The sequence below is a fragment of the Canis aureus genome, chromosome 9 (assembly GCF_053574225.1).
Source record: "Canis aureus isolate CA01 chromosome 9, VMU_Caureus_v.1.0, whole genome shotgun sequence".
Classification (NCBI taxonomy): Eukaryota; Metazoa; Chordata; class Mammalia; order Carnivora; family Canidae; genus Canis; species Canis aureus.
In genome coordinates, this window is record NC_135619.1 from 11,613,146 (window position 1) to 11,640,363 (window position 27,218).

General features: G+C 36.4%; 1 long non-coding RNA gene across 1 annotated transcript; it reads right to left on the reverse strand.

Annotated features, from left to right (window-relative positions):
• Window positions 1-17,204: 17,204 nt before the first annotated feature.
• On the reverse strand, window positions 17,205-23,133 carry LOC144320391 (uncharacterized). The gene is made up of 3 exons (XR_013385925.1): window positions 22,865-23,133; window positions 19,388-19,465; window positions 17,205-17,740 (listed from the first exon to the last, which is right to left on the reverse strand). It is a non-coding gene; the product is annotated as an uncharacterized LOC144320391 (long non-coding RNA).
• Between the last annotated feature and the right edge of the window lie 4,085 nt (window positions 23,134-27,218).

The window sequence follows — 27,218 nt, forward strand, 5'->3', positions numbered from 1 at the left end:
CCCATACAGTGAGAGAATTAAAACCATCTATTGGCCAAGGGGGTGTTTTTCATCCTTCTTGCTTTGTATTTTGAGTTCCAAGTACACTTTTGAGTAAACAATCTACTTTTAATAAAATTTTGTTGCCTGACAAAAACAAAAACAAAAACAAAAACAAAAGCCAGAGATATAGTTTCCAGATGGGTTGTCTTGATATGTGAGTGCAAGTTGAAAATGGACAGTGTCTGTAGTACAGCCACATTCAGAGGGAGCCTTGAAAAGGAGTAAAAAAGAAACACATTCTTAGTGGGCAGAGCCATAAGCCATGTACCTTGCCATTCACTATATGTGGAGTAAGTGATGTGAGAGAAGAATCTAGAGATTTAGGCAAGTGACCTGATGCTGCAGAATAATGAGAAAACTGGATAGGTTTCTGGATGGCTCAATTGGTTGAACAGCTCTCTCTTGATTTTGGCTCAGGTCATGGACTCAGGGTCCTGGGATCAGGCCCCACATCAGGCTCCATGCTTAGCAGGGGAGTCTGCTTCAGGCTTCTCTTCTTCTGCCCTTCCCCCTACCTCTCTCTAAAATAAATAAATAAACAAGTCTTTTTTAAAAAAGCCGGAGGCAAAGAGGTCTAGGGGAGGAGCATGTGAACGGATATATGATTGGGGTTGTGGAGTGTGAGGATTCTTGACTTCATGTTAAACATCAGAACAAAGTAGACAAATGATTCATCCAGCTGAAAATGGGCTTCGTCACTAGGTAGTCCAGATTTGGCATGACAAGCACAGAGAGGCCACAGTGACAGAGGTGAGGCTACATATACTGGTACCAAGGCATGTACTTCCACTTACTAGAGACAATCTAGATTGCTATTGTCCCTAAATATCCAGTATATTGACAACAGAGACCAGTGCTAAGCTTTCCACATGTCATTATTCCTTGAGATTAACTGGTCACATAATGGCAAGTCAACTACATTGGGTTCCTTCCTTCCTGGGAAGGGTCATCTTCCAGGGATGGATATCTAATTCAGGAATATGTCCTTGAATATGTTTCAGAGCCTCAGTCAACACCACTATGCAAGGACAATTGAATGCTTAATTCACAGACAGGGAATCACACACAGTATAACATTTGACTAGGAAGCTGATTTTACATCAGAAATGTGGGAGTAGGCTCATGACCATGAGATCCACTGGTTATATTATATATTGCATCATCCAGAAGCAGTTGGTCTCAAAGATTGCTAAACTGGCCTTACAAATGCATGGCCTATGCACCAGCTTGGAGGCAATTATTCTAGAAGATAGAGTACTATCCTTCAGATTGCAATATATATGCTAAATCAGGGACTTATATGTAAATATACATATCTATCTGTCTATCTACCTGTCTGTGGGGAGAGAGACAGAGAAAGAAAGAAAGGACAAGGGAGGGCTCACAAAATTCTCCCCAAGATCATGGTAAACGAAACATTAAACATAGTCCAGGCAAAAGAGAGTCCCCATAGCTTTTTGTGTATGACCTTGGAATCATCTTGACTTCTCTGGCACCTTGCTTTGTGTGGTCACCAAATTCTGTCAATGTTCCTTCATTCTTGCTGCCAGTTTCCTCATTAAATCTCATGTACACTAAAGCCTTCAGCTCACTGGTTCACAACCTTTTTGGCACAACACAATCATTGACTCAGTGGTGGGGCTCACATATCAGGATACTTCAAAGTCCCCATGGTAACTCTAAAGTACAAAGTTGTGGGACGCCTGGGTGGCTCAGTGGTTGAGCGCCTGCCTTCGGCCCAGGGCATGATCCTGGCGTCCTGGGATCAAGTCCCAAGTCAGGCTCCCTGTAGGAGCCTACTCTTCCTCTGCCTGGGTCTCTGTCTCTCTCTCTCTTTCTGTCTCTCATGAATAAATAAATAAAATCTTAAAAAAATAAAGTACATAGTTGAGAAACATTGTTAAATGACTTCCCTGCCTCTGGTCTGTATCTTCCTTAAGCCCTCTTTTTTCTTTAAATAAATTTATTTTTTATTGGTGTTCAATTTGCCAACATATAGAATAACACCCAGTGCTCATCTGGTCAAGTGCCCACCTCAGTGCCCACCACTCAGTCCCCCTCACCCCCCGCCCACATCCCCTTCCACCACCCCTAGTTCATTTCCCAGAGTTAGGAGTCTCTCATGTTCTGTCTCCCTTTCTCATATTTCCCACTCATTTTCTCTTCTTTCCCCTTTATTCCCTTTCACTATTTTTTATATTCCCCAAATGAATGAGACCATATAATGTTTGTCCTTCTCCGATTGACTTATTTCACTCAGCATAATACCCTCCAGTTCCATCCACGTCAAAGAAAATGGTGGGTATTTGTCGTTTCTAATGGCTGAGGAATATTCCATTGTATACATAAACCACATCTTCTCTATCCATTCATCTTTCGATGGACACCGAAGCTCCTTCCACAGTTTGGCTATTGTGGACATTGCTGCTAGAAACATCGGGGTGCAGGTGTCCTGGCGTTTCACTGCATCTCTATCTTTGGGGTAAATTCCCAGCAGCGCAATTGCTGGGTTGTAGGGCAGATCTATTTTTAACTCTTTGAGGAACCTCCACACAGTTTTCCAGAGTGGCTGCACCAGGTCACATTCCCACCAACACTGCAAGAGGGTTCCCCTTTCTCGGCATCCTCTCCAACATTTGTGGTTTCCTGCCTTGTTAATTTTCCCCATTCTCACTGGTGTGATGTGATATCTCATTGTGGTTTTGATTTGTATTTCCCTGATGGCGAGTGATGCGGAGCATTTTCTCATGTGCCTGTTGGCCATGTCTATGTCTTCTTCTGTGAGATTTCTCTTCATGTCTTTGCCCATTTCATGATTGGATTGTTAAGCCCTCTTTTACAATAATGATTTATCGTTCTAGTATACAGATTTTTAAATAGAATTATTCTGTTTAAAATGTTTATATTGCTTTCAATAGTCATAGACATTCCAAACTCTAGAATTACATTTAAAGTCTTCAAGTTTCTGAATTTAATCAACATTTTCACTTTACTATGTTCTCTTACACAGTTTGGGGCTCAGTCAGACTGGACCCACCACTGCTAGAACATGCTATTCATTCATTCTCATGCCTAGTCTGTCCCATGGACTCTCATAGTCTGGTGTGTATTACAGAGTATGGAATTAAAAATGCAAATTCAAAGTTCCTGTACTTCATCATGACCCAAACCTTACTGCCACAAAGCAACTTGATAAAATCTTAGTTTACCATGCATTGCTGAGGTCACAGGCAATAAAGGAATTACTAACGGCATCCCCTACAAGGGGGAAAATAACGTTTGCTGAATGTGAAGTGTGGTGAATGAGCAGCAAGCAGATGGGATCTGTGAAGCTTCCCAGAAGTAAATGCCAATTAGCACTGCCATCAGGAAAGTCTTGAGTAGTTCTCAAACAAAGAATTGCTGAACCATAGGCTCTTACATTAGCCAGTGGCTCTAGAAAGAAATGTAGGTAGTTTCAGGTGGATAGTCTCATTGTCATTAGGTGCTAACTTCAAGGAAAGGGACATGAAACATAGACTTTTATATTAGAAAGGGACTCTAGAAAGAACTTGAAGTGATCTCAGGTTAATAATCTCCTACTAAATAATTAAATGCTAATTTGATGAAGGAGAGAAGACAGGGCCGGTACTGTGAAGAAACTTAGGCTTCAACAGTTGAAAGAAAGAAATACTATCTGCTCTAATAGGGGAAGCCGAATGCTCACAACATGCTATGGTTGCAGAGAGGCATCTGCCATTCTCACAAATCAAGATCAAACAAACATGAACTCTTAATCAAAGATCCCCAAGCATGACAGAAAACAAGCCATTGCGTATGAATTAGTAGAAACCACCGATAGATTTGTTTCCAGAGTTTTCAGGTATTGACATTCTGAGGATCAAAATATAAGATTTCTGTAAATGAAATGTTTAAGAGAAAAGTAGAGGCAATCACAAACATGAACATGCAGAGAGTAACAAAAACGTGAGTGGAGATTTGAAAGGGGGCCAAACTGAAATTTTCGAAATAGAAAATTAACTTTGAAGGTAAAAACCAAAGGGGAATGTTAATCGATTAGATTGAGCTGAAGTGAGAACTAGTGAAATTCAAAATGCAGTACAGAAGACGAGAAGATGAAAAATAGGAGCTGCAAGTTCCAAATATAAAGAATAAAATGAGACATTATCTAATTAATTGAAATCCTAGGAAAAGAGAGAATGAATGAGAGAAAATTTTGCAGAGATTGTTAGAGATGTTAGACACATCTTCAGCATTGACAGAAAACATGAATCTACCAGCCATCAAGAGCATAGGTAAATAAATTGTGTTAGATTCACATAATGAAATATCATGAAGCAGCGAAAATGAATAAGCAACTATACAAATCAACAAAAATGATCCCTATAATGTAATGTTGAATTAAAGAAAACAAGTATCAGGAGACAATGCAAATCATTATTCCATTCTTATAAAGCTCATTGGTACAGTCCTTTTATTTATATTACTGGATTTGATTTTTTAATATATGAGGATTTTTGTATCCATGTTCCTGGGAGATATTGGTCGATAATTTTCTTTTCTTGTGATGTGATGTCTTTTCTGGTTTTTGTATTAGGTCATGCTGGCCTCATAGAATGAGTTAGGAGCTTCCCTCTGTGTATATTTTCTGGATGAGATTTCACAGGCTTGATATTATTCCTTCCTCAGATGGTTAGCAGGCTTTACCAGTGAAATCATCTGGGCCTGGTACTCTTTTGTAGATTATTAATTGCTGATTCACTTTCTATGATATAGGCCTATTCAGTTTATTGATTTCTTCTTATGCATTTTTTTTATAGATTTTATTTATTTATTCATGACACAGAGAGAGAGAGAGAGAGAGAGAGAGAGAGGCAGAGACACAGGCAGAGGGAGAAGCAGGCTCCATGCAGGGAGCCCGACATGGGACTCGATCCTGGGTCTTCAGGATCACGTCCTGGGCTGAAGGCGGCACTAAACCGCTGAGCCACCCGGGCTGCCCTTCTTATGCATGTTTTAGATTTCTTTCTTTCAAGGAATTGGTCCATTTCATTTAAGTTATCAAATTTATGGGCTTAGAATTGCTCATAATATTCCTTTATTATCTTTTCAATGTTAACTAGATCCATCTTCACTTTTATTTCTGATCTTTGGCAATTTATATTTTTGGATCTCATAAACTTTAGTAATCACATTGAGTTTAACTCAGTTAGCTACTTATATAGGCTGATAAGGGACCTCTACATTTGCACCATTGCTTGCTGAGTGTCTTCCAAGTTATCACCCTTAGTCCTAGAAGCTTGTTTGGCAAAATTTAAGCAAAAATGCTCAAATCACAACCTGTACTGCTTTTCTTCCCTCTGTGGATTTTCAATATGTCTATTTGAGGTTGATTTTTTTTTTTACGGCTTTTTTCTCCTAATTTTTATTTATGAGTTACAGTTTTTAAGTTTTTTTTCCCATTTTTAAAAATTCAAGTAAAATTAACATACAGTGTTATATTAGCTTTGGCTGTACAATATAATGATTTAACAATTCTTTTTTTAAAGATTTTATTTATTTATTCATGAGAGACACACAGAGAGAAGCAGAGACACAGGCAGAGGGAGAAGCAGGCCTCCTTAAGGGAGCTCGATGCAGGACTCGATCCTGGGACTCTAGGATCACACCCTCAGCCACTGAGTCACCCAGGTGTCCCTGATTCAACAATTCTATACATTACTCAGTGTTCACCATGATAAGTATACTTTTAATCCCTTTCACCTATTTCCTCCATTTTCCCACCTACCTGAGCTCTAGCAACTATCGGTTCTTTATATTTAAGAGTTTGTCTCTAATTTCTGTTTTTTTTTCTTAAATTATGCATGAGTGAAGTCAAACAGTATTTGTCTTTCTCTGACTGACTTATTTCACTTAGCATTATAACTAGATCCATCCAAGTTGTTGCAAATGGCAAGAACTCACTCTTTTTTAGTGGCTGAGCAATATTTCATTGTGTGTGTCTAACATATCTTCCTTATCCATTCATCTGTGGATGGATACTTGGGTCACTTCTGTATTTTGGTTGTTGTAAATAATGTTGCAATAAATATAGCGGTGTATATATCTTTTTGAATTTGTGTTTTCATTTTCTTTTGGTAAATACCCAGTAGTGGAATTACTGGATCATTTCATTTCTAATATTAGTAATTTGTGTTTTATCTCCTTCTTTTTGGTTAGCCTGGGTAGAGATTTATCTGTATTACTAATATTTTTCAAAGAGCCAGACTTTGTTTCATTGCTTTTATGTATTAATTTCCTCTTTTCAACTTCATCAATTTATGCTCTAATTTTCATTACTGTCCTTCTATTGCTTTGGATTTAAATTGCTTTACTTTTTCTAGTTTCCTTCAGTGGAAGCTTAAATTACTGGTTTTCTCTTCTAATCTGTGCATGCAGTGCTATGCCTTTTCCTCTAAGCACTGCTTTGGCTTCATTCCACAAAATTATCTAAGCTGTATTTTTATTTTTTTAACTAAATTTTACTATACTCCTCTATGTCAAGAAATATAGTTCTTTTTTTTCTGTTCTTCTTCTTCTTCTTCTTTTTTTTTTTTAGAAAATTCTATTTCTAGAGCTGATCTGATTTTTTATTTTTTTTCTTTTTTTTTTTATTTATGATAGTCACAGAGAGAGAGAGAGGCAGAGACACAGGCAGAGGGAGAAGCAGGCTCCATGCACCGGGAGCCTAATGTGGGATTCGATCCCAGGTCTCTAGGATCGCGCCCTGGGCCAAAGGCAGGCGCCAAACCGCTGCGCCACCCAGGGATCCCTGATCTGATTTTTTATATGGTCCAACCTTTGCTGGATGTTGAGCAACAAAAAAATTAAAAAAATATTTTAAAAAATCTATGAATTTAATCTATTCCAATAATTTAATTAATTTCTTTAAGTGTATGTCTACTTTCTAATCTGTTGGATCAAGTAAATATCATTTTGTTTTTACCAAGGGAGACAAATTTTTATCCTTATGATGGAGCCTAGGATTTTTAGAACTGGTGTAGTCAAGCCCTTCTGTCTTGGTATTGTTTGAATCTTCTTTGGATTGGCTGGGAACGGTTAGTCTAAGCTTCTCTCTAGATGGGGGCCTGCTGAACCTGGGTGATGCCATTCCTGGGCATTCCTTTAGACATATGTTAATAAATCCTACCACTGATATAACATATGACCTGGTCTTTAGGCTTGATCGGACCTACCATTACTTCCTGGCCAAACCAAGTCCCATCTCAGCTTTCGCTCATGTTACAGACCTCTCCAATTCTATGTCACATCTTCCATTCAGCTTCTGGACAATGATGGGTACACCATACTCTCTATATTGTGAGAGGTATACTGAATCCTATCACATAGGCCCATTTGTAGGTTTCTAAATATCCAATAAACTTTGTCCCTATCCAAAAGTTATGGTAAGTCCTGAGTACTTTCCATATTATGCAGCAGCTGAAAATGACTTTGAGACCCCTTCTCTATTTCCATGCAGTGCTACCAAGTTTTCTTTGTTGTGGACATTTCCATATTGGATGTCCATAAAGGACAGCTTTTAATTTCCACTTGTTCCTAAGTGGGAAGATAGGTAGAAACTTGAAAATTTGGATGGCTGACAATATCCATAGAACTCATACTTCAGTATTTTGTATGCTACTATTACAGAGGGTATAATATTAAAAAAATTAACATGGTGTTCTCAGTTCATCTAATACTCAGGCTCTTGACCAAAGAAAAAAGAAGGCACATGTCTGACTACCTCCTTTGTCTTACTTTATTTATCTTCTTCACTCCATAATCCATTTTTGCCAGAAAGTGTAGATTTATTCAGAATTCCTTTGTATCTTATATTAAACTCTGTGGCCAAACTGGCAAGACTGTCTCTTGAAAAATCAAGGGATAAAATAGAATAATTAAGAAAAAGCTTTTCTTTCTTTTAAAGTCATGGTTTGAAACCTACTTTAATACTTGAAAATAGTTTTCAAATGTTTTGGAGTTAATTTTATTTTGGATATCTTAGCTTAAACTCTTTCCCTCTGCATTTCTGTAATTTTAGTTCTTATATCCATTCCTCTTTTTCTATTCATTCCCCTTCTATCCTTCCTGCAGATGACTGCCTTGGTTCTCCTGGAAAGAGATCATCTGCAGAGAAGTACAAAAGAGAACACATAAAAATATTTTTAAAAATAGCACTACCTGTAGTTTAAGTAGACAACATACTAAAGTTTATGTTCCATAGGTATTATTAACCCTCTAATCTTTATAGTCAGAGATAGAGGAAAAAAGATGTTTTTGGTCATGTCACCACATATTTTTAAGTCTGAGGACTAATAATTTTTATTTATTTACATAGGTGCAGATCATCTTACTGCAATACATCATGCTTTGTGCTAGAAAACAAAACAAAACAAAAAAGGCTTTTTCTAATAAATTTGTCTTAAAAATACCTCTGAAAGTGGAGAAAACTAATTTATCAATCAATTTATATAGAATGAGAGAGAAAATCTAGTGCTTACAATCACATTCTGGAGATAGAAGGGCTGTGGATAAATCCTACTTCTGCCACTCACAATATTTATGACCTCAGACCAGTTGTTTGATTTATTTGTACCTCAATTTTCTCATCTGAAAAGTGGGGATAGCTTAAGAAGATTTAATTAGTTTGAGTGAATCCATGTGACACATTTAGAACACAGCCTGCACATAAGTATGTATATATATCTATATGCGCTATCATAATTGCTAGTGCTATTGTATAAAAGATTTGAGAAAGGAATGCTAATTGTGAAAATCTGCTAAAACAAGCTAAAGAGATTTTCAATTAAAAGTGATTAAATTAAAGATTATGAAATATCTCCTTAATCTTTTGATGGATAAGCTTGATGCATTTTAACAAGTAGTAAAAATTAGTCTCTAAGCCCTTTGGCGATGGGGTTTATCTTTATTTTAATTATTTAACATATCCTGTTCAATTACGCCACCATCTACTAAATAATAGCATTATTTAAAGAGTACTGCACAGTGATTCAGAACAGGCTTCATAGTTTGCAGGCCCAGGTTTGAATTCTACTTAAATTCCAAAATTTGGGTAATTTTGGGTAAGTTGTTTAATTTCACAAAGACCCATGTTTCTCATCTATAAAACAGGAATAATAATAGATTCAACTTCCTGGATTATTTATAGGAATTTATATAACATATGTGAAGTTCCAAGAGAGTACCTGTGTTTGTTAACTACTAGACAAATTCTGCTAATGACAAAAATTATAACAGAGTTTATCAGAGAAAACCTGTTAAATCTATTTTTAAAAACTTTAAGCTCAGAGTTGGAAGATACTTACAGAAAATTGAATGAGAAATTATTATACTCACATCTACAAATCCAGTAGAAGAGCTGCCATACAGTTATGTGGTTTGTTCATATAATGTAGTCTCCACGTGATCCATTTTACCTATATGTTAAGGAAAGGTTCTTAAAGACCAGATCAAGTTCTTGTATTTAGCTTCTTAAAGCAGCAACCTAGCCCAGCTGGCATTCTGGGACTCCTTCCATCTTTGGTTTGACTTGATGATTCAGTGAAGTACATACTGTTCTTGCATCAGAAGTAGCAGTGTTAATTCTATTATGCCAAATACTTTCACAGTAGCTCAGGCTGAGTTCCCTGTATGATTGCTTATTGCAGAATCACTGAAGCAGCTGGTGGAAAAGTCCATGTCAATCCCTTTGAGACCTGTGTCTTCAGAAAACATTCTGAGTCGGTCTGCATTTCAAAGGAGAAAGTAGCATGGTACAAAACTACCAGGGAACCTTCATTTGTTCTTCACTGGCTTATAGGAACTCCATGGAAAATTTGTTAGCATCCTAGACTTAGGTTGATTGTATAATTTTTCATCCAAGGGATAGTCTTTAAAGTGAAAGGGGGCACAGTTAATATTTAAGATAGGACTGGGCACCTGGGTGGCTCAGTGATTGAGCGTCTGCCTTTGGCTCAGGTCATGATCTTGGGGTCCTGGGATTGAGTCCTCCATCCAGCTCCTGACAAGGAGCCTGTTTCTCCCTCTGCTTATGTCTCTGCCTCTCTCTGTGTCTCTCATGAATAATAAATTCATGAATAAATTCACTAATCTTTAAACAAATAATTAACTTGGGACAAGGAATGTAAAATGGGACTATTCTGAGTGAATTGGGTTGTGTAGTCACTCTATGGGACTTCACAGTCCCTGATTCTGTTGGTCTTTTTTAGTCCAGTTCCAAACCTGAATAGCCCTGTTCCTGTACCTGCTGTGAACAGTTGAAGAATGTCCCAGAATAGCCTATAACTAGTTTTTGTTTTCCTGCTACAGCATTACTTCTGCTACTGCAAGAGAGTATTAATATTTCTCCTTGGTTCTCATCAGTTCATCCCAAACTTGCTTCATTTCAAAGACAATGATATGGATATCTTCCAGTAGCCTTTCTAATCACTTATTCATTCCATAGGTATTTTATAGAGTGCTTATTTTGAAGTTGGGCTGTTCTAAGCACAGGAAAATAATGCACATGGCTGACAATGTGCCTGCCTTATGGAGCTTATGTGGACTGTATGTGCAAGCCAAAATCAAGAGTTGGACACTTAAACCACTGAGCCTCCCAGGTGCCCCTAGTTGCCTGCCAATTTTAAATATGATTCTATAAGAATCTAATGGTTCTTTTTACGAGAAGCTATTCCTTTGGATGAGAGCAGATTTATAATATCTGGGAGGAGATTGGCCCAAGTGAATTTCCAGTTTAGTCAACAATATTCATAAGGTTCTGTATAACGGAACACAGCATCAGATTTTATATGGGAAGAGTCCAAAAAGGAAGTTAGGGTGCAGGATTCCTGCCACAGATCACTTTAGCATATATTGGAAAACTAGGACATACATCAAGAAGGTTTGGGCGTACGCTTTTATTAACCAGAATTGCATAAGTACCAAGAAAATGCCAAGTGGAGGTGTAATCATAATCAGGTAAGATTAATCATGAAAAACTTTCCAGAGAAAATTAGTTTTAAGCCAGGCTTTTAAGTAATTCAGAGCTATTAAATGGAAAGAAGATGGACTAATAAGCTAACCAGAAGGGAATTAAATGTCATTCATCACATTCTGAATGCCTTGTATGTGCAAGGCACTGTGCACAGAACTTGGTTGATATGTAAAAGACTCCAAAACTGTGCCTGCCCTCATGATCTCTCCATCTAGTGTTGGATAGATAGAGGCAAACAACGGTATGTGCCAAGACTCAGACAGGTACATAAAATATTCAGCAAATGGAAAGACTTTCTTTTTCTGCACTAAAGAGTCCATAGAGTAGAATAAAGAAGAGAAGAGGGCCCTTTAGTTGGCAGATGATCTTGAAAGCATATGTATCAGTTAGAGTGAGTTATAGTCCTAAGAGCTAACAGTCAGAAACTCTAATATGTCATCAGTGTTTCAGGTTTCTTCTTTCTATTCCATGATTCACAATGTGAAATTCAAGAAATGATAATCACAATATATTTTCAGCCAAAGTATATTCCAAGCCAAAAGAACTACAAATAGGTGGCTGTCCCTGTCCCTTTTGAGGAACTTTTATGACAGAGTCACCCTATAACTTCCAGTTATATATTTTTGAACCATATTGTGCTCTTAACTACCAGGAAGTCTGCTCCTGTGGTTTTGCACCAGTAGCATCACCACTCCCAACAAATCAGTTATGCAATACAAAAGGTGAGAATGACTATGAGATAGGCAGCCAATAATCTTTACTAGAGTAATATTGAGATTCTTTTTTTTTTTTTTTTAAGATTTTATTTCTCTTAGAGAGAGTAAGAGCACAAGCGAGCATGAGCAGGGGGAGGGGCAGAAAGACAGGGAGAAGCAGACTCTCTGCTGAGCAGGGGAGCCTGATGTGGCACCCCAAGACATTCTTGTTTAGAAAGCACTGAATGGGAACAGGAAAGTGCTGAGTAAGCATTATGAAAAAGAATGTGTTAACAATCGCATATAAGGTGAGTGTTAACTTTTTGCAAAAGGAGAGAATACATGATTATCTTTAGCCTACTTAATTAAAGAACTGAGGTATCTTCAATTCAAATAGTTGTAGACAGACTCTGGAAATGGTAAACATGAGATTACCTGAGGAAATAATCCCAAATGTTTGTTTGTTTGTTTTTTTACAAATTTTATTCATTTATTTGAGAGAGAGAGAGAGAGAGACAGAGACAGAGATAGCAAGAGAGCACAAGTAGGGAGGAGAGGGAGAAGCAGGCTCCCCACTGAGCAGGGAGCCTGATGCTGGGCGGGATCCCAGGACTCTGAGATCATGATCTGAGCCAAAGGCAAATGCTTAATCTACTGAGCCACCCAGGTGCCTCAATCCCAAATATTTGATAATGAAAAATATGAGTCAAAGGAGTATGCGTAGGGCATGAGGAGGAGAGAGAGAGAGAAGAGAAAGAACTTAGATTTGCATTTAGTTAGCTATCATTTAGTTGTTTAAATTCCAAAGGCTGTGGTGCAATTGTGAAAAATGAAGAAATCACAAATCTTTGAAACAGGAAGAAGGCAAGTTGCTTAAAAGGGAAAGCTACATGAATAGTAGTTTCTTCTTTTTTATGTATAATAAAAAAGTTTTGTAGCAGACATTAGGCTGGGTACATCTCCTCTAGAGTTACAAAGATAGGTGCATAAGTGGAAACATAACCAACCTGGACTTCCCTCTTGCATGTGTACATGTGCATGCTCTCACACACACACCCATACACACATGGGTGCATGCACACTTTCCCCATCTTAGTTAACTGGCACCCCATTTACTCATACTCAATATGTAGGGATCATCTTTCTTTCTTCTCCTCACCACTTGTACCTAATCAGCAGCAATTCCTGTAAGCTTTGCATCCAAAATACTTCTTGAATTTGGCCATTTTTACCATCTTCACTACTACTACCATCCTGTTCAAACCTCCAACATCTCTTACTAGGTCTACTTACTACAATAGCATTTTTTTCAAGTATAATTAATATACAGTGTTATATTAGTTTTGCTTGTGCAATATAATGATTCAACAATTCTTTACATTACTCAGTGCTCTTCATGATATGTGTACTCTTTAACCCGCATCACCCGCTCCTTCACCCACATCCCCTCATGCAACCATTGGTGTGTTCTCTGTACTTAAGAATCTATATTTTACTTGATCACCCTGAACTCTCATCTCTCACAATATATCTTTTCCTGAAAACTAGAGTGATCTTTCAGAGTACAAATCAGATTATGCTACTCACATGCCCAAAACTATTCAATAGCTTTTGGGGCACCTGAGTGGCACAATTGGTTAAGCATCCAACTCTCAGTTTTGGCTCAGGTTGTGATCTCAGGGGGATCAGATTCAGCTTTGCTTTGGGCTCTGCACTCAGTGCGGAGTCTGCTTGGGACCATCACTGCCTCTCCCTCTGTCCCTCCCTCCACACACACACACACTCTCAAGTAAGTTAAATATTTAGAAAATTGCAAGCAATTAGCTCAATATGATTTGGGAATTATGGAGTAGTTTTATTCTAATAGCTATGGTATTATTATGGTTAGAATGAGATAAACGGATATGCATATCCTATGTAAATATTTATTATTCTCTTGTAATTTTGTTATAAAATTCTTTAGGATACATCACCTACATTGATGATACCTATATTAATTGGAATGTCTAACCTTTGCATAAAGACTAAGACAACCAAATAGAATCATGGGTTTAGGGGGCCTGGGTGGCTCAGTTGGTTAAGTGACTGACTCTTGGTTTCAGCTCAGGTGATCTCAGGGTCCTGAGATCCAGGCCTGCCTCTTGGCTTCATGCTCAGAAGGAAGGCTGCTTGAGATTCTCTCCCTCTGCTCCTCCCCTCACTTGCTTTTTCTTTCTCTCTCGCTTGCTCTCAAATAAATAAGTCTTAAAAAAAAGAATTGTGTTTGATACTCAAGAATAAAATAATTTTTCAAAACATTAGTGAATGAATAAGAACAAGCTGAAAAAGCGCAAATCATTTCCTTTGCTCAGTATGGGCCCAGATATGCTATGATTTGTAATACTTTTTATTTACAGACAGTTGATCAGAAACTTATTTTAACTTTCTGAAGTTACTTGAACTAAGGGCAGCTACAAATTTCAGCATACTACAGGATATATCTAAGTCACTGGTTCGAACATTTTTGAATGAAAAAGGTGTAGCAGAATAAAGGAAATGGAGGGAACAAAACATAATTTCCACTTAACAATAATCTAGAGTTTCAATAGATGAGAACTAAAGATTTGAATTCATTTCCCAGAACAGTGCTTTATTACCAAAATAAACAGGAGACTACCACTTAACTGCAAAGAAAAGTCAACAAGAGATCTAGTCATTAATCATCCTAAATAAACAGTACTTTTTAAGTGCCTGATTGGCATTGCTGGCATACATTCTGTCCTTAGAAATATGCCTCAGATTTCTATCATACACCACATAACTTAATTCAATGCCTGACCACTCTAGGATTTAATATCTGAGAACAGAAATTGGTAAAGACAAATTCTGAATCTGAGATGAAAGTAGCCATGAGAATATTCTGTGGACTTTCTCCTGGTTGCAGTGTGAAAATTTTTGTTATTTTACTTAGTAGGAAGTTCCTAGAAATTTGAAATATTTGGTTACTTTTAACTGACTAATGCTACATATAACTGGTTTCAAAGTTTGTTTTAACAAATTATATTTGTCCTAGTCTGTTTCTTAGTATAGATTTCCATGGTAAATATATGGCCATGCTATTTACTTAAATCAAAGAGTCACAGAATGGAAACTTTATATTTTAGGCAATCACTGAATGACATGGGTTGATTAGTACTCTCCCATAAATTTACAGCAATTGTGCCTTTTATAGCATTTTCCTTGCATTTATTTTCATTTTTACTAATGTTTCATAGAATCCTATCCTTCAGACTTACCAAAGAGAAACAGGCAATTCTTGGGATTCTACCTTTTTCTCTCCTAAAAATATCTACTCTCCTTTTATGTATAACTGCATGCAACATCCAAATACAGCATGCCGGATATTGTTTTCTGTTTTGTTTCTTTTTTTCACCTCATCTCCTGTTAAAAGACACAATAAATATTCCCTGTGCAACAACCTGTAGTTGCAATATATTGACCTGAAAAACCAATAAACATCATTACCATGGGTGACAAGAACTGGTGTGCTGTCATACCATATAATGGCAATTTATGTATTGAAAGCCTTAGTTTATCCAATATAATGAATATTTACTGAATGCCGAATATGTTTAGTATTGGTTAAAAGTTTTATGAGACACTTATCCTTCTTTCAGGATCCCACAATCTAGCCAATAAAACAGAGATGTCTGTTTATCAGCCCTGTAAATCGTAATCTTTTGACATGAAACATTAAGATATGATCTAAAATCGAAAAATATTGAGTTCTAATTTTGGCTAAGTCATCAATTGTCTAAGAAGCAATCCTCAATCCTCAATTTCCTACACTCCCCAGTGTGATGAAAATAATATTTGTCCTCAACAACCTTAAAAAGTTAATCAAGATGTATGAGTTCCATTGTATACCCAATGTATTGAATGCTTAAAGGTAGAGTTCACCATCAAAATACATGCATTGAGCTCATTGGAAAAAGATGCTATTGATACACAAATTATTCATATCATTATGTATGTAAATATTATTACGTGCCTTATGTTACCATTTTAATATACGCAAGTCAAACAGTATATGCAATAATAATGCAAATCATTACTATCCACAATGGAAGGGTAAACCACTGTCTAACATTTAGCAGAAGGTATTTTCATTGAATTAAGTTAGTAGGAAGTCCTCACTAAAATGTTGACAAATGCTTTAAGCTTCCACAAAAAAAAAAAAAAAAAAAGAGAAACGGAAATAATTGGGCTGCCATTATGTAAATGAGATATAACAGGGAAATGCAGGGCATGCAAAAACAACGGGGACTGCCACCTTACCAACCAAAATATCTGATATATTCTCTCTAATGAAAAACATGGGCTTTCATTATATGAACATAACTGAGTGCAAATCTTGAGTTATTCAGGCAAAATAAGTGGCTGCCATTGTGACATATACATTTCATGGTACATGTGTTACTTCTTTTTAATTTTTTTACATGTGTTACTTCTCAGTTAAAAGTGCCATGAAGCACTTATAGTACTTATGTTACTTTAAGGGGACACAAGTAGATGGCCATTTTAACAATTATTTTGCTATTGCCATGTCATGCAAATATCTTTTTCCTTAATTTTATTTGAAATTCCAAAGTTGAATTTGTTGATGGAAAACAAGAAGCAAAAGGTTCTGTTTGTGGAAATAGAAAGGAGTGTACATGAGGGGCAGAGTGTGTTTTGCTTGGCAGTTCTTTTGCTACCATTTTGTTTTTGTTTTTAGTGCTGGAGGGCAGCAAATTGGCAGGTGTAAATAAGGCTCTAGCTAGTTTCATACTGTATTTACAATCAGTTATTATGGGTTAAAATGTCTGTAGTGCATAGGGAATTAGACATGCAACTTCTGTTAAGAATGAGGGAAGCTTAATATCTAATTTCAGACATTGCATGAATATATTTCTTCAGCCTAATCTTGCAATAATTTCTACCAGTTCTCATAAAGTGTACACAAATGGATCATTTTTATACTTGCTTCATGTTTGGAATTTTGAATATACATTTTTGGATCTAAAATTCTAATGTAGCCTATAATTTTCCATAACAAAAAACTGGTAGGTAAAGAAATAAATATTCCTCTATAACTAACTTGAGAAAAAAAAGAAAGATTCCTCGGTTTAAGATTATTTGTTTTATGGTATCCATATAGCAAGCATATTATTATAACTTCTAATTTTTGACAAATTTTGAAAATAGCAAAGAGCTATTTGCCTATCTAGTTTGATGTAAAATGGAATAATTTTATGATACAGTTTGCACTTTACCAGGATTTGCATGTACCACATGTCAAATCATGTCCCAGAAACATAGCAACCACTAGCAGAGAAAGCCTAACGTCACATGATCACACAGAACACAAAGGTTATAACGTTTGTGCAGATACTGCTTTTTAATAAGGACTTTAATAAAAAACCCTCCATTTTAAGGAAAGGAGAGTAAGAATAGTTTTATGCAAAATTTATAGTAGACAACATTTCCACAATACACTGATCTGTAACAACTTTTTTGAAAGCTCCTGGAAGCATGAATTCCCCATGTCTCTATATTTTCTCTGTGCATTCAGACAAAGAGCCAAGTTAATCTTGACTTTGAGGAGGAACAGTGGGAAAAGATGATAGAGAGGGGTATGAAATAAATACTAAGTAAATAAGCGACTGTTGAATAAAACAATTAGTTTTGCCCCAGGCTTCTGCAATAGCTTATGAATTCTTACCAGCATTAGTTTACAGCTGTAACTTCAGGATATAATAAGAGATTGAATCTTATACAGGCAATGAAACAGATGATCAAATTCACAGGGGATTGTGTCAGGCTTTTTCCAGTACTAAAGAAACATATTAATCCTTGTCACTGTTTTCAGAAACGCTGTGACAGAAATAAACCTGTACTGTAACTTGGCCCTTTTAATGAGCTTCTGGAGTGTGGGCTTTCCACTCAGCACCTGAAAAACACAACAAAACACCTTTTATATTAAAGATGTGAGGTTTGCTGCTGGCTAAATTTGTACACAGAAGTCTATAAACCAGTGCTCAGCCAGCTGGGAAGCAAGAAAGCAAATTCAGATTCTGCCATGAACTTCACAGACCAATTATCTACTTGGAATCATGGGAGTTTAACAAACAAATACCAGCCCCTGCTGAGCCTTTTCAGGCCAGCAGCTTATGGGTGATTCAGTTGCATCCGAGGCTTTTAGACTGATCAATTCTTAATCACAAAGCGCAAAAATTATTCTCAGACTCATGTCAGTTTCTTTGGACACGTTTGTTAACAATCTGCTTCAAATCATTTTTTTAAAAAGAAACTGCAGACACTGTTTTTATTGACTCCCCACTTGTAAAATGTTTATAGCTTGTTAATTTATATTTACCCCTTTACTTTTGCCTGCAAATCAACATCACTTAGCACAGTTTGGTTACACTTTGTCCAAAGGAAATTACAGAAGCCTGCTATGGGGCTAAAATGAAGGAAAGCTGCGGAAAATCAATACACTGCTGATTAAACAGATCGTAGCAAATTCACGGCTGTATGCTACAGCATGGAGACATCAGTGTGATGCCTATCTAGCAGTTAATGTGCTTTCAGTCAGGTGAGGAAAATTTCAGAATAAGGCAAAATCACTCAGAAAAACAAGAAGCACCTTACACAAGAATGTGTGTGCTTATATGAAACCTACATTTTGTGTAAAGTAGTAGTTCATTTGCGGAATAAATAGGATGCATTTATTTCGTGAAAGAAAGCAGTGCAGTATCTCTATTATGACATTTACCCTTTGTATGATGAAAGGAGCTAATGCCATTGCAAGATACCACAAGTCAAGTTTTCTGTTTTTCCTCTTATGAAATATTAGTTTAATCAATGTTTTCTCATATAATTTCAATTTGACAATGACCAAATGTCTGAAAGGCAGATTATCTGTGGAGGGTATCTCAAAAGTCACAATGACATCCAATGAAAATAGTCTAAGTGATTCAGAAAGAATCCCTTTAACATCCAGTTTTAGAGTAGAAGAATAAACATGAAATGAATCAGGTATAAAAAGGGAATGCAATTCATACATAATTATTTTTTTTAACGTATCGGAAATAGATCATAGTAACACAACACGTGGTTGTCGAGGCCAACAGTTGTTTGTAAGTCACAGACAAAGACGGCATTGGGATTACAGGGAAGAACTAAGGCATCCGGACTAAAGCAAAGGTACTCTGAGTTAAGGCATAAACTTTCATTTCCACGCTACCCAATTTGTGGCCTCTGCAAACCGAATACTTCGAAGACGATAGGAAAATAAGCATATCCTACAGACTGTTTAAGAGGTGGTCCCTACTTGAATTTAACTTGAGGAAGTGCACAGGATTGCCTGGGAAGTAGGGAAATGAGAAACGAACAAAAGTTTAAATTCAATCTTTCCAGGAAAGTGTAATAGAGGAAATTTTGCTTCAACCTTTTGTTATGCTTTTTATTTGACATTCACACTTATCTATTTAGAGTACTGTGAAGCTGTAACAAGCTTTTTCTTTCTCTCTTTCTTTTTCTTCTTCTTTTTTTTTTTAACTAGATATACTAGAGTGAAATTTGTGGCTCTACTTACCATTGTTCATTCAGGATAGCTGTGGCTTTGAGGCGTTATGGTATCCTGGCAGATAAATTTCAGTAGTAAATCCTTATACTGAAAAATATACTTGAGAAAATTATGTTCTATACACAAAAGCCAACTTAAGTTTCAATCTCTGTTGTTTTTAATTCTCTCTCTTTCAAAATATCAAAGTCTTTCAAATGGTAACATGGTTAAATTCTTTGCCAAATCCTATGTGTTAAAATGAAGGTGTTTTTGAGTCATCAAAGCTTATAAAAAGACCTTTAACAAGTAAACAGCTTCTCTCTCTCTCTCTCTCTTTCTCTCTCTCTTTTTTTAAACTGGAAGATGTGGTATAAGAAAACACATTCATGGACACCATATGTGAATCAAGTTTCATCCCAAGATTTTGAGATTTTTGAGAATTCCTAGAAAATGAGAGCTTTACATTTATAGTCTGAAGAAGCTCAGTCAGTGCCACTATTTTCCTCCTGATGTACATACATGATTTATACTGACTCATACTGATTTGTATGCATGTATAAAACTCAAGGTGTTTTATTTTGGTCATTCTATTGAAAAATCTTTGATAATCTTGTTTCAGAAAAAAGAGGCCATCACTAGTTCAGGAACATGAAAAATAATCATTACTCCAGGATCTCTACTGTCATTTCAAGATTAACTTATATTGTTCTTGTGCTGTGATAAACTATCAACTTTTTTCCCAAGTAAGTTTTAAAATTTACACTTAAATAATCAGGACTTTGTGACATTAGGAGAATAAAGCAATAGATACCAATGGGAAGAGCAAGTATTTTAGAGAACGATACTTATATTTGATATACATATTGGTGTGCTAGGTTAATTGTGCTCTCGAGGATGCATTTTAAGATTTTTCTTTCTTTGTGTCATTGAAGGAAAACTAAAATTAAAGGGACAGAATAGAAGGAGATAATGGCCAGACTGGATAAGGCAAGTTTAAACTTCTGAGCAAGAATTATTTTCTAAGTCTCACAGTTTCTGTAGATATTTTCACATTTCTGTAGTTCCAATAAGCTAACAAATGGTTGTTTGTAAACATGCTTTACTTTATTTAAAGTCCGTGCACTGTAGAAATCCAAGAGTTGGCAGGGGTTTGAATACCCTTTGGTAGAAACCCACTTTTTCTTATTAATACATGGTAATTTATCACCATTAAGTATACGATACTTCTGGAAAAATAATTGATGCACATTGCTCTCTAGACTATAATTTCAGTGTTCATGATATTAATCTTTAATTAAATTACAGTTATTTTATAAATGTATATCCTTAATTAAATTATACCATGTGCTTAAAGAAGAAATGGCTACAGCATGATTAAAACATGTTTAAAAATGTACCACTGAATTTTGAATGCTGTCTGTCATCCCCAAAGTATGACTAACTAGGCTTCAGAAATGACTAGAAAGTCAACTGAAAAATTGCCAAGTAAAACTGTTTGGCTCTTTAAAGAACTGTGCATTAAAATTTTGGACAGTTTCTCTATTAAATCTAAATATACTTCTTATAGTATATACAGTATTACATTTCTAAATTAATTGCCATACTCCCATTTGTTAAAGAATTTCACTCCATGTGAAAAGCAAGGTCTCACTAGATGTGAATTTTACACTGCGCTAGATCAATCCCAATACCAGTAAATGGATATTATTAAACAGCATGGGGTAGTGCAAACTGGGAAAGAAAACTTGTAGTGTGCTGCCTTTGAGCAGACCTGGCTTGCATGCTGTGACAGGGCAATTGTCGACATGCTTTTTCATGCCAATCTGCAGCTTTTTCAACTCTAGATGCTATGGCAACCAGGGTTTAACAGACTAAGCAGCTAACAAGCTTCCCTGATGGAATTGTCTGGTTGTGTGATTGCCTTGTCTTAGGGAAAATATAAAATAGAATGAAGACGCTTGTGGACATTTGTCAAACTGATTATAATTTGGACAGTTGAATCATAATTGTCTGTTGTGTGCTGTACAGTAGTGACATATGCTATTTTCCACGTTCCTTGCAGAGTACACCACTGCATTCCCGCATAGGCTACGTTTCCCTTGGGAACAATGGGTCCTGGTTGCTGTGGGTTTGGTGCAACATGGCAGTCCGCATCTCACACCAGATCCTCTGGGAAAGAAAAGAACAGTGAACAGTTCTAATTTTTTTCTCTTTGAAAAGGCTTGTGTTTGATTTGAACTATATTTGTATGAATATAATAAACACAAGTTGATGTGAAAAGATATTTCTCTTTTATAGAATGTTCATGTTCATAGGGTAAGTTGCAGATCAAAATATGCAGGTGAATTAATTTGTTATTTATGATTGGGCATAATTTTAGTTCTTTGGGAATATTGATTTTTTAAATTTGCAACCACTTAAACATGTATTTGTGTCACCAATCATATGCATAATTTAAAACACTGAGGAAATAATCAAGCTTCTCTGATGGAATGGTCTTGTTTTAATACTGCCTTGTCCTATTGAAAATGAATAGAAGATAGTGTCTTTATTGTTTTAAATGATTAAAAGCCTACTAATAAAATTTCAATCCCTTTAAACAGTCAAAGGCATTGCATTTTCAAGATCATTTGATATCAAATCTTTTTTTTTCTTGAAAGGGATACATCTTTTAAAACACTAAAATCATAAGAACAAACATTTCAAATGAAATGCGAGTTTTCACAACACAAAATTTCCATGGATAGACATTTTAAATAAAATGAACTATTTTTCCAGACAACCTTACTAATTATTTTCTAGGACATTGTGGGATAGATTATGTTATACTGGGGAAAAATCAATGTTATGTCATGAGGATGAAACTTTGATGATGTTTTCAGTAGGCTCTGAATTAGTTGAGGTTTAAGTAGAAGTTGAGGCTAACAAGATTTTGGCAAGTGCATAGCAAGAGTGCAAATGATTATGTTAACTTATCCATCGTGGCCACATCTCACCAACCACAGAGTTCTGCTGTTTTTTTGTTTTCTTATTTCAATTTTAAAATACTTCTGATAGATGCCTTTGCTTTGAGACACTAAGGCCTTCAATGAAAGTAGGGTTCCTCCTTCCTCTCTTTCAGAAAAATGGGTAGCAATCTGAGTTGCCTTTTAAAAAAACCTTCAGAGTCACATACATGACTTATGTCTAGGTGGTGCAGTTCCTAGAACAGGTCCATTTCTAGTTTGAAAGACCTATTCTTTTTCTTAACCAGAAAGATCTCAGCCTGAGAACACCTTCTTCTATGATGAGTGGTGCACCCAAGAAGGGTGAGAGATGAAATTGGGAACATTTTGTTCTCTTCATAAAGAAGCTTCTCTAGCCTAAGCTGTAAAAAATATTTTTGCAGAGTTACGGTGTACTGAAATTAGTGAGCCAAGAGTTACTGCCATAAAACCTTATTTTATCTTGAGCGTCAATCATTTTTCATAAAAATAGTCTTTATTTACTGGGCTGCCCAGGTCTTACCTTCTAATTCTTAGTTTTGAAATTAGCCTCCTTTATGAGTCGCCTTTGTGCTGGCCACATTCTCCTCATCAGGCGGTGCTGAACTGAAGAGACCCCTGTTCCATTTATTTCCATGAAGAATGTAACTTTTTCCTCTTCTAATGGGGAGCTTCTGTTGAGCCAGGCTACAGTAATGTCACCTGAAATGGAGGAAAATCATATGTTTTCAGTCGAATGAGAATTTTGATTCTGCTCTTTCTTTGGAATAGCAAGGATTCAGACTTGATAGATGTTACTTTTGAACTCATTAAAACTCTTTTCAGTAGATTCAAACTTGCAACATGATAGATGAGTTTAAAGAACTATGCTTGAAAGCAAAGTCATTCTTTCAGACACTACAGAGCAGAGATGAGAGTCAGGGTGCTTTATATTAGTTCAATGACAACTTTCCAAAAGATTAAGGAAAATTATGGTTCAAGGTACAAGTATTCTCCTTCTCACTTAGGAAATAAAAGCATATAAAGAGATGATATTTACTCAGTTACTAAAGCAAATTCCAGCAATGTCCAGTGGTCAACCTTAGTTTGTGAAACATTTTATATCTACAAAATGTGCTTTATACCCACTCTTTGGAGTTATCAGCTATCATCTGAAATAGGCCAAGGCTGATAAGACCATTTTAAAGCTTAGAATAAAATGAAAACCTTGAGTTTATGTATTTGCTCAAGAGGATATTTAATTACAAAAACAGGCATGTTTAAAAAAATATTTTCCTTTTTTATTCCTAAACGTCACCGGGAATTATAATATGCCATTAGTTCTGTAGCATTAAGGTCAATGCCTCATTTTGAAGGTATCATAAGCTATACCATCTGTACAATCCCTTATAGTGGCTTTTTGGCAAAAAATCTTCTCATTCTTCTATTAAACTAAGGCACTAAATTATGGCATTTGTAACAAAAACATTACATGGAAGTCATTAACATTTTAGTATAAATTAGTTCCAAACCACTATCATCTTGGTAATACTAACAAAGTCCCACTTGGGAGTTCAGTAGAGAGTCACCTCCAACTCCTTACTCAGCCACATACTTCTATGCAAAATTCACAGCCTGAGAGACAGTAGGGGTGGGGATGGCAGAGAAGGGCAGCGATGATGGTTGTGGGCTATTCCTCTCAAGCAGCTTAGAATTACCTGACTTCTAAGTCAGTGAAGTGAGCAAAGATTAAAAATAGAAGTGAAACTTTTTCCTGGAAACAAGCGTATCTCCTCCTGGAGTATGTCAGAAGGGGAATTTTGAGGAAAAGATAAAGTGTGCAATAACAAGTATGCACTAAGATCTAGCAGCACTCGAGTATTTTTGCAAATGTGACTACTCTCAAAGTCGCAGGCAAGAAACGTGATGTTTAGCCTTTGAGTAATTTTTTTCCCCATAAGGTAGAGTTGGACTCTACCTTATGGGAGTGATATTCACTTACGTTACTAGACCTCTAGCAACCAGGAGAGGTTCCTGCTATGTTGTGGAAACCTATGACTTTTAAAATGTCCCCGCTCAAGGTCCATATTTTTCCAATAATAGATGAGTGCATATCTTAAATGGATTTTTGTTTCATATAAAATTTTCAGTTGAGCTAAGCTTTCTAAAATATATCATATGGAGAAAAGTTAGGTTTTTTTTCCCTAGAGTGTAGAGTAAGCTTTCTTGGCTACACACTGCTGCTTATCCCCTTGGCAGGTTGAAGAGTCTACTGTATCAGTGAAACTAATTAATTGGGTAAATATTCTTTTGAGAATTCTGGTCAAGGACTGGTACATTTGGAGTGATACTGGAAGACACTGTAGGGAGATGGTGGGCTATGGAGGACAGAGGTGTGGAGAGGCAGGGAGAGTGATCGCCCGAGGATACAACCACAGAGGTAGCTACAAGCCTTGTCTTTTCTCATGAAGGCATTCTGTTCACATTAGCCTCAGAATGATTAACAGTTAAATATCTTTAAATATCTTCAATCAGATTCAGAAATATTGAAGCAGTTTTTTGACATTTATAGCTCTGAAGTTTACCCACATACAACATTCAGCCTCTTTCTGAGGTTCTTCTTCCTTTAACGTGAGTAAGGGTTAAAAATGAAATCTTTCCTTATTATTCCTAAAATAATTCACACACACAAAAAAACATTGGGAAGTTACTTTAAAATATCTAGTTGTAATAGCGGCATTTTTTTTAACTTTCAAAACTCTTTTTCCTCCTAAAGAACAAAAACAAAATTAACATAATGATAATAATAGTGTTAAACATAAGCATATTAAAAAAACATAAGCATATTAATGAAAATAGGTAACATTTATTCAGCACCTACTATATTCTGGGTTTCCTTTTAATGATTTGAAAGTAATCCTCTCAATAATCCTAAGAGGAAGGTATTATTCTTTCTAGTATATAGATGACGAAACAGGCATTAGAGAAGTCACTGATTCGCTTGATGTCACACGTCTAGTAAGTGTAGAACAGGTATCTTAACCTGGTGTACCTGATTCCAGTGCCAGGACTCTTAACTCTCAGAAATCCTCTCTTGGTAATTCAAAAGCCATTTTCTAATGCCAGGTACTTATGAGTAGATTTCACTGCATGCATTTACTACACTCAATGAAGATGGCAAAGTTTGTGTCCTGACATCATCTGATTGTGTGTCCATGATGCTTATTCTTAGGCAGAACACTTTGCAGAGTACTAAACAGAGTACAGTTAAGGAAAGTCAATAGTAAAACTGTATCAATATAACTATACTTATGTGGCATGATAATGCCATTTTTGGGGTACTTACAATGCTCTTGATATTGTACTAGGTGCTTCAGTGATGCTTATGCCAACACCATAAAGGAGGTACTAGTATCCCTATTTGCATATAACATTGAGGCATAAAGAAATTTTCACATAAAGTTAGTAAATGACTAGAAATGAGTTTCTAACCAAGGTATATCTGAAGACACAGCTTTCTCCCAAGGTTTAATATACTTAAACCTAGGCATTTTATATTTTAGAATTCACAAATTGTGGAAATGAGAATTTAAACCTTTCTCCAGTCTTATTGGTGGTCAACTTAAAAGGAAAAGTGAAGCCATTTGTGACTTCATAGAGGTAGTATAGATTCAGTCTTTTATCTTTACCCTGTAGTATGGGTGACAATTTACACATAACATGTAAAAAATATATAGTTACTGTTATTATGTACTGATCTTGTTCTGGAGCCTAAGCCCTGTTGTTGAAAGAAACAAGTTTTAGTTTGTTAATTATAGATAGCTCATTTCTTCCAGTTTAAAACAGTTGTCATGGTTGTAAAACATGTCCATGTATTCTTCTAAAGGGATACTTCTCTCTTCAAAAGGTGGAACCTAATTCCCCTTCCCTGAATGTATGCTGGCTCAGTGACTTGCTTCCAAAGTAAAGAATATGGTGGAATTGACAACGTGTAACTTCTGAGTTTAAGACTTAAAGGCATTGTAGTTTCTTCTTTGCTCTTTCTCTGGTGTCACTCACTTTGAGGGAAGCCAAGTGCCATGTTATGAGGATACTCAAAAGCCACAGAGAGACCCATGTGGCAAGGAACTGAGGCCTTTAGCCAATAGTTAGTGAGAAGTGAGGCCTCCTGCCAACAGCCATGTGAATGAGCTTGGAAGCAGATCCTGAAGCCAGAATCAAACTTCAGAAGACAGAAGCCTTGGCTGACATTTTGTTTGCAATCTTATGTGAGACCTAGAGCCAGAAGCACCCAGCTAAACCTTTCTGAAATTACTGAGCCATATAGATTTCGAGATAATAAGTGTTTGTTATTTTAAACCACTGAGGTTTTGTGCAATTTGTTGCACAGAAATACATAATTAATGTAGTAGTCTCTGTAAGGTAACATTCACTCAATTTTATATTCAAACTACCTGATAGGTTTAGCTCTCCTCAGAGTGTCTCCTTCTCCACCTACCTTTCAAGATGGAAGCTTTCTAGAGGAAACCTTAAAATGGATGTGTCTTGTACCATTCCCTAAGGCTCTGCGCCAGGTAGAAAGAGGAGGACTTTCTTTCTACCTGGTCACTTTTTAAAAATGAAGTCCACTGAGGGACTCATTCCATTTGAACATCATTCTGGAATCTCCTCCTTCTGATGGTGAACTCGGTAATGACGTACCATCAGTCTTTGCCTGTAGGCCTCCTCTGATCTACTTGCATTTTCAGCTGTTGAAGATATGAAAACTTTGGATGACCTACATATCAGGTGTGGGCCCCAAGGAACCTATTGCTCTTCCCCCACAGACTGTCCCTAACCTTTAGCACTTGAAGGACCATACTTTCAGTGCCCGTTTTGATGTGGAGTTTGTTTAAGAT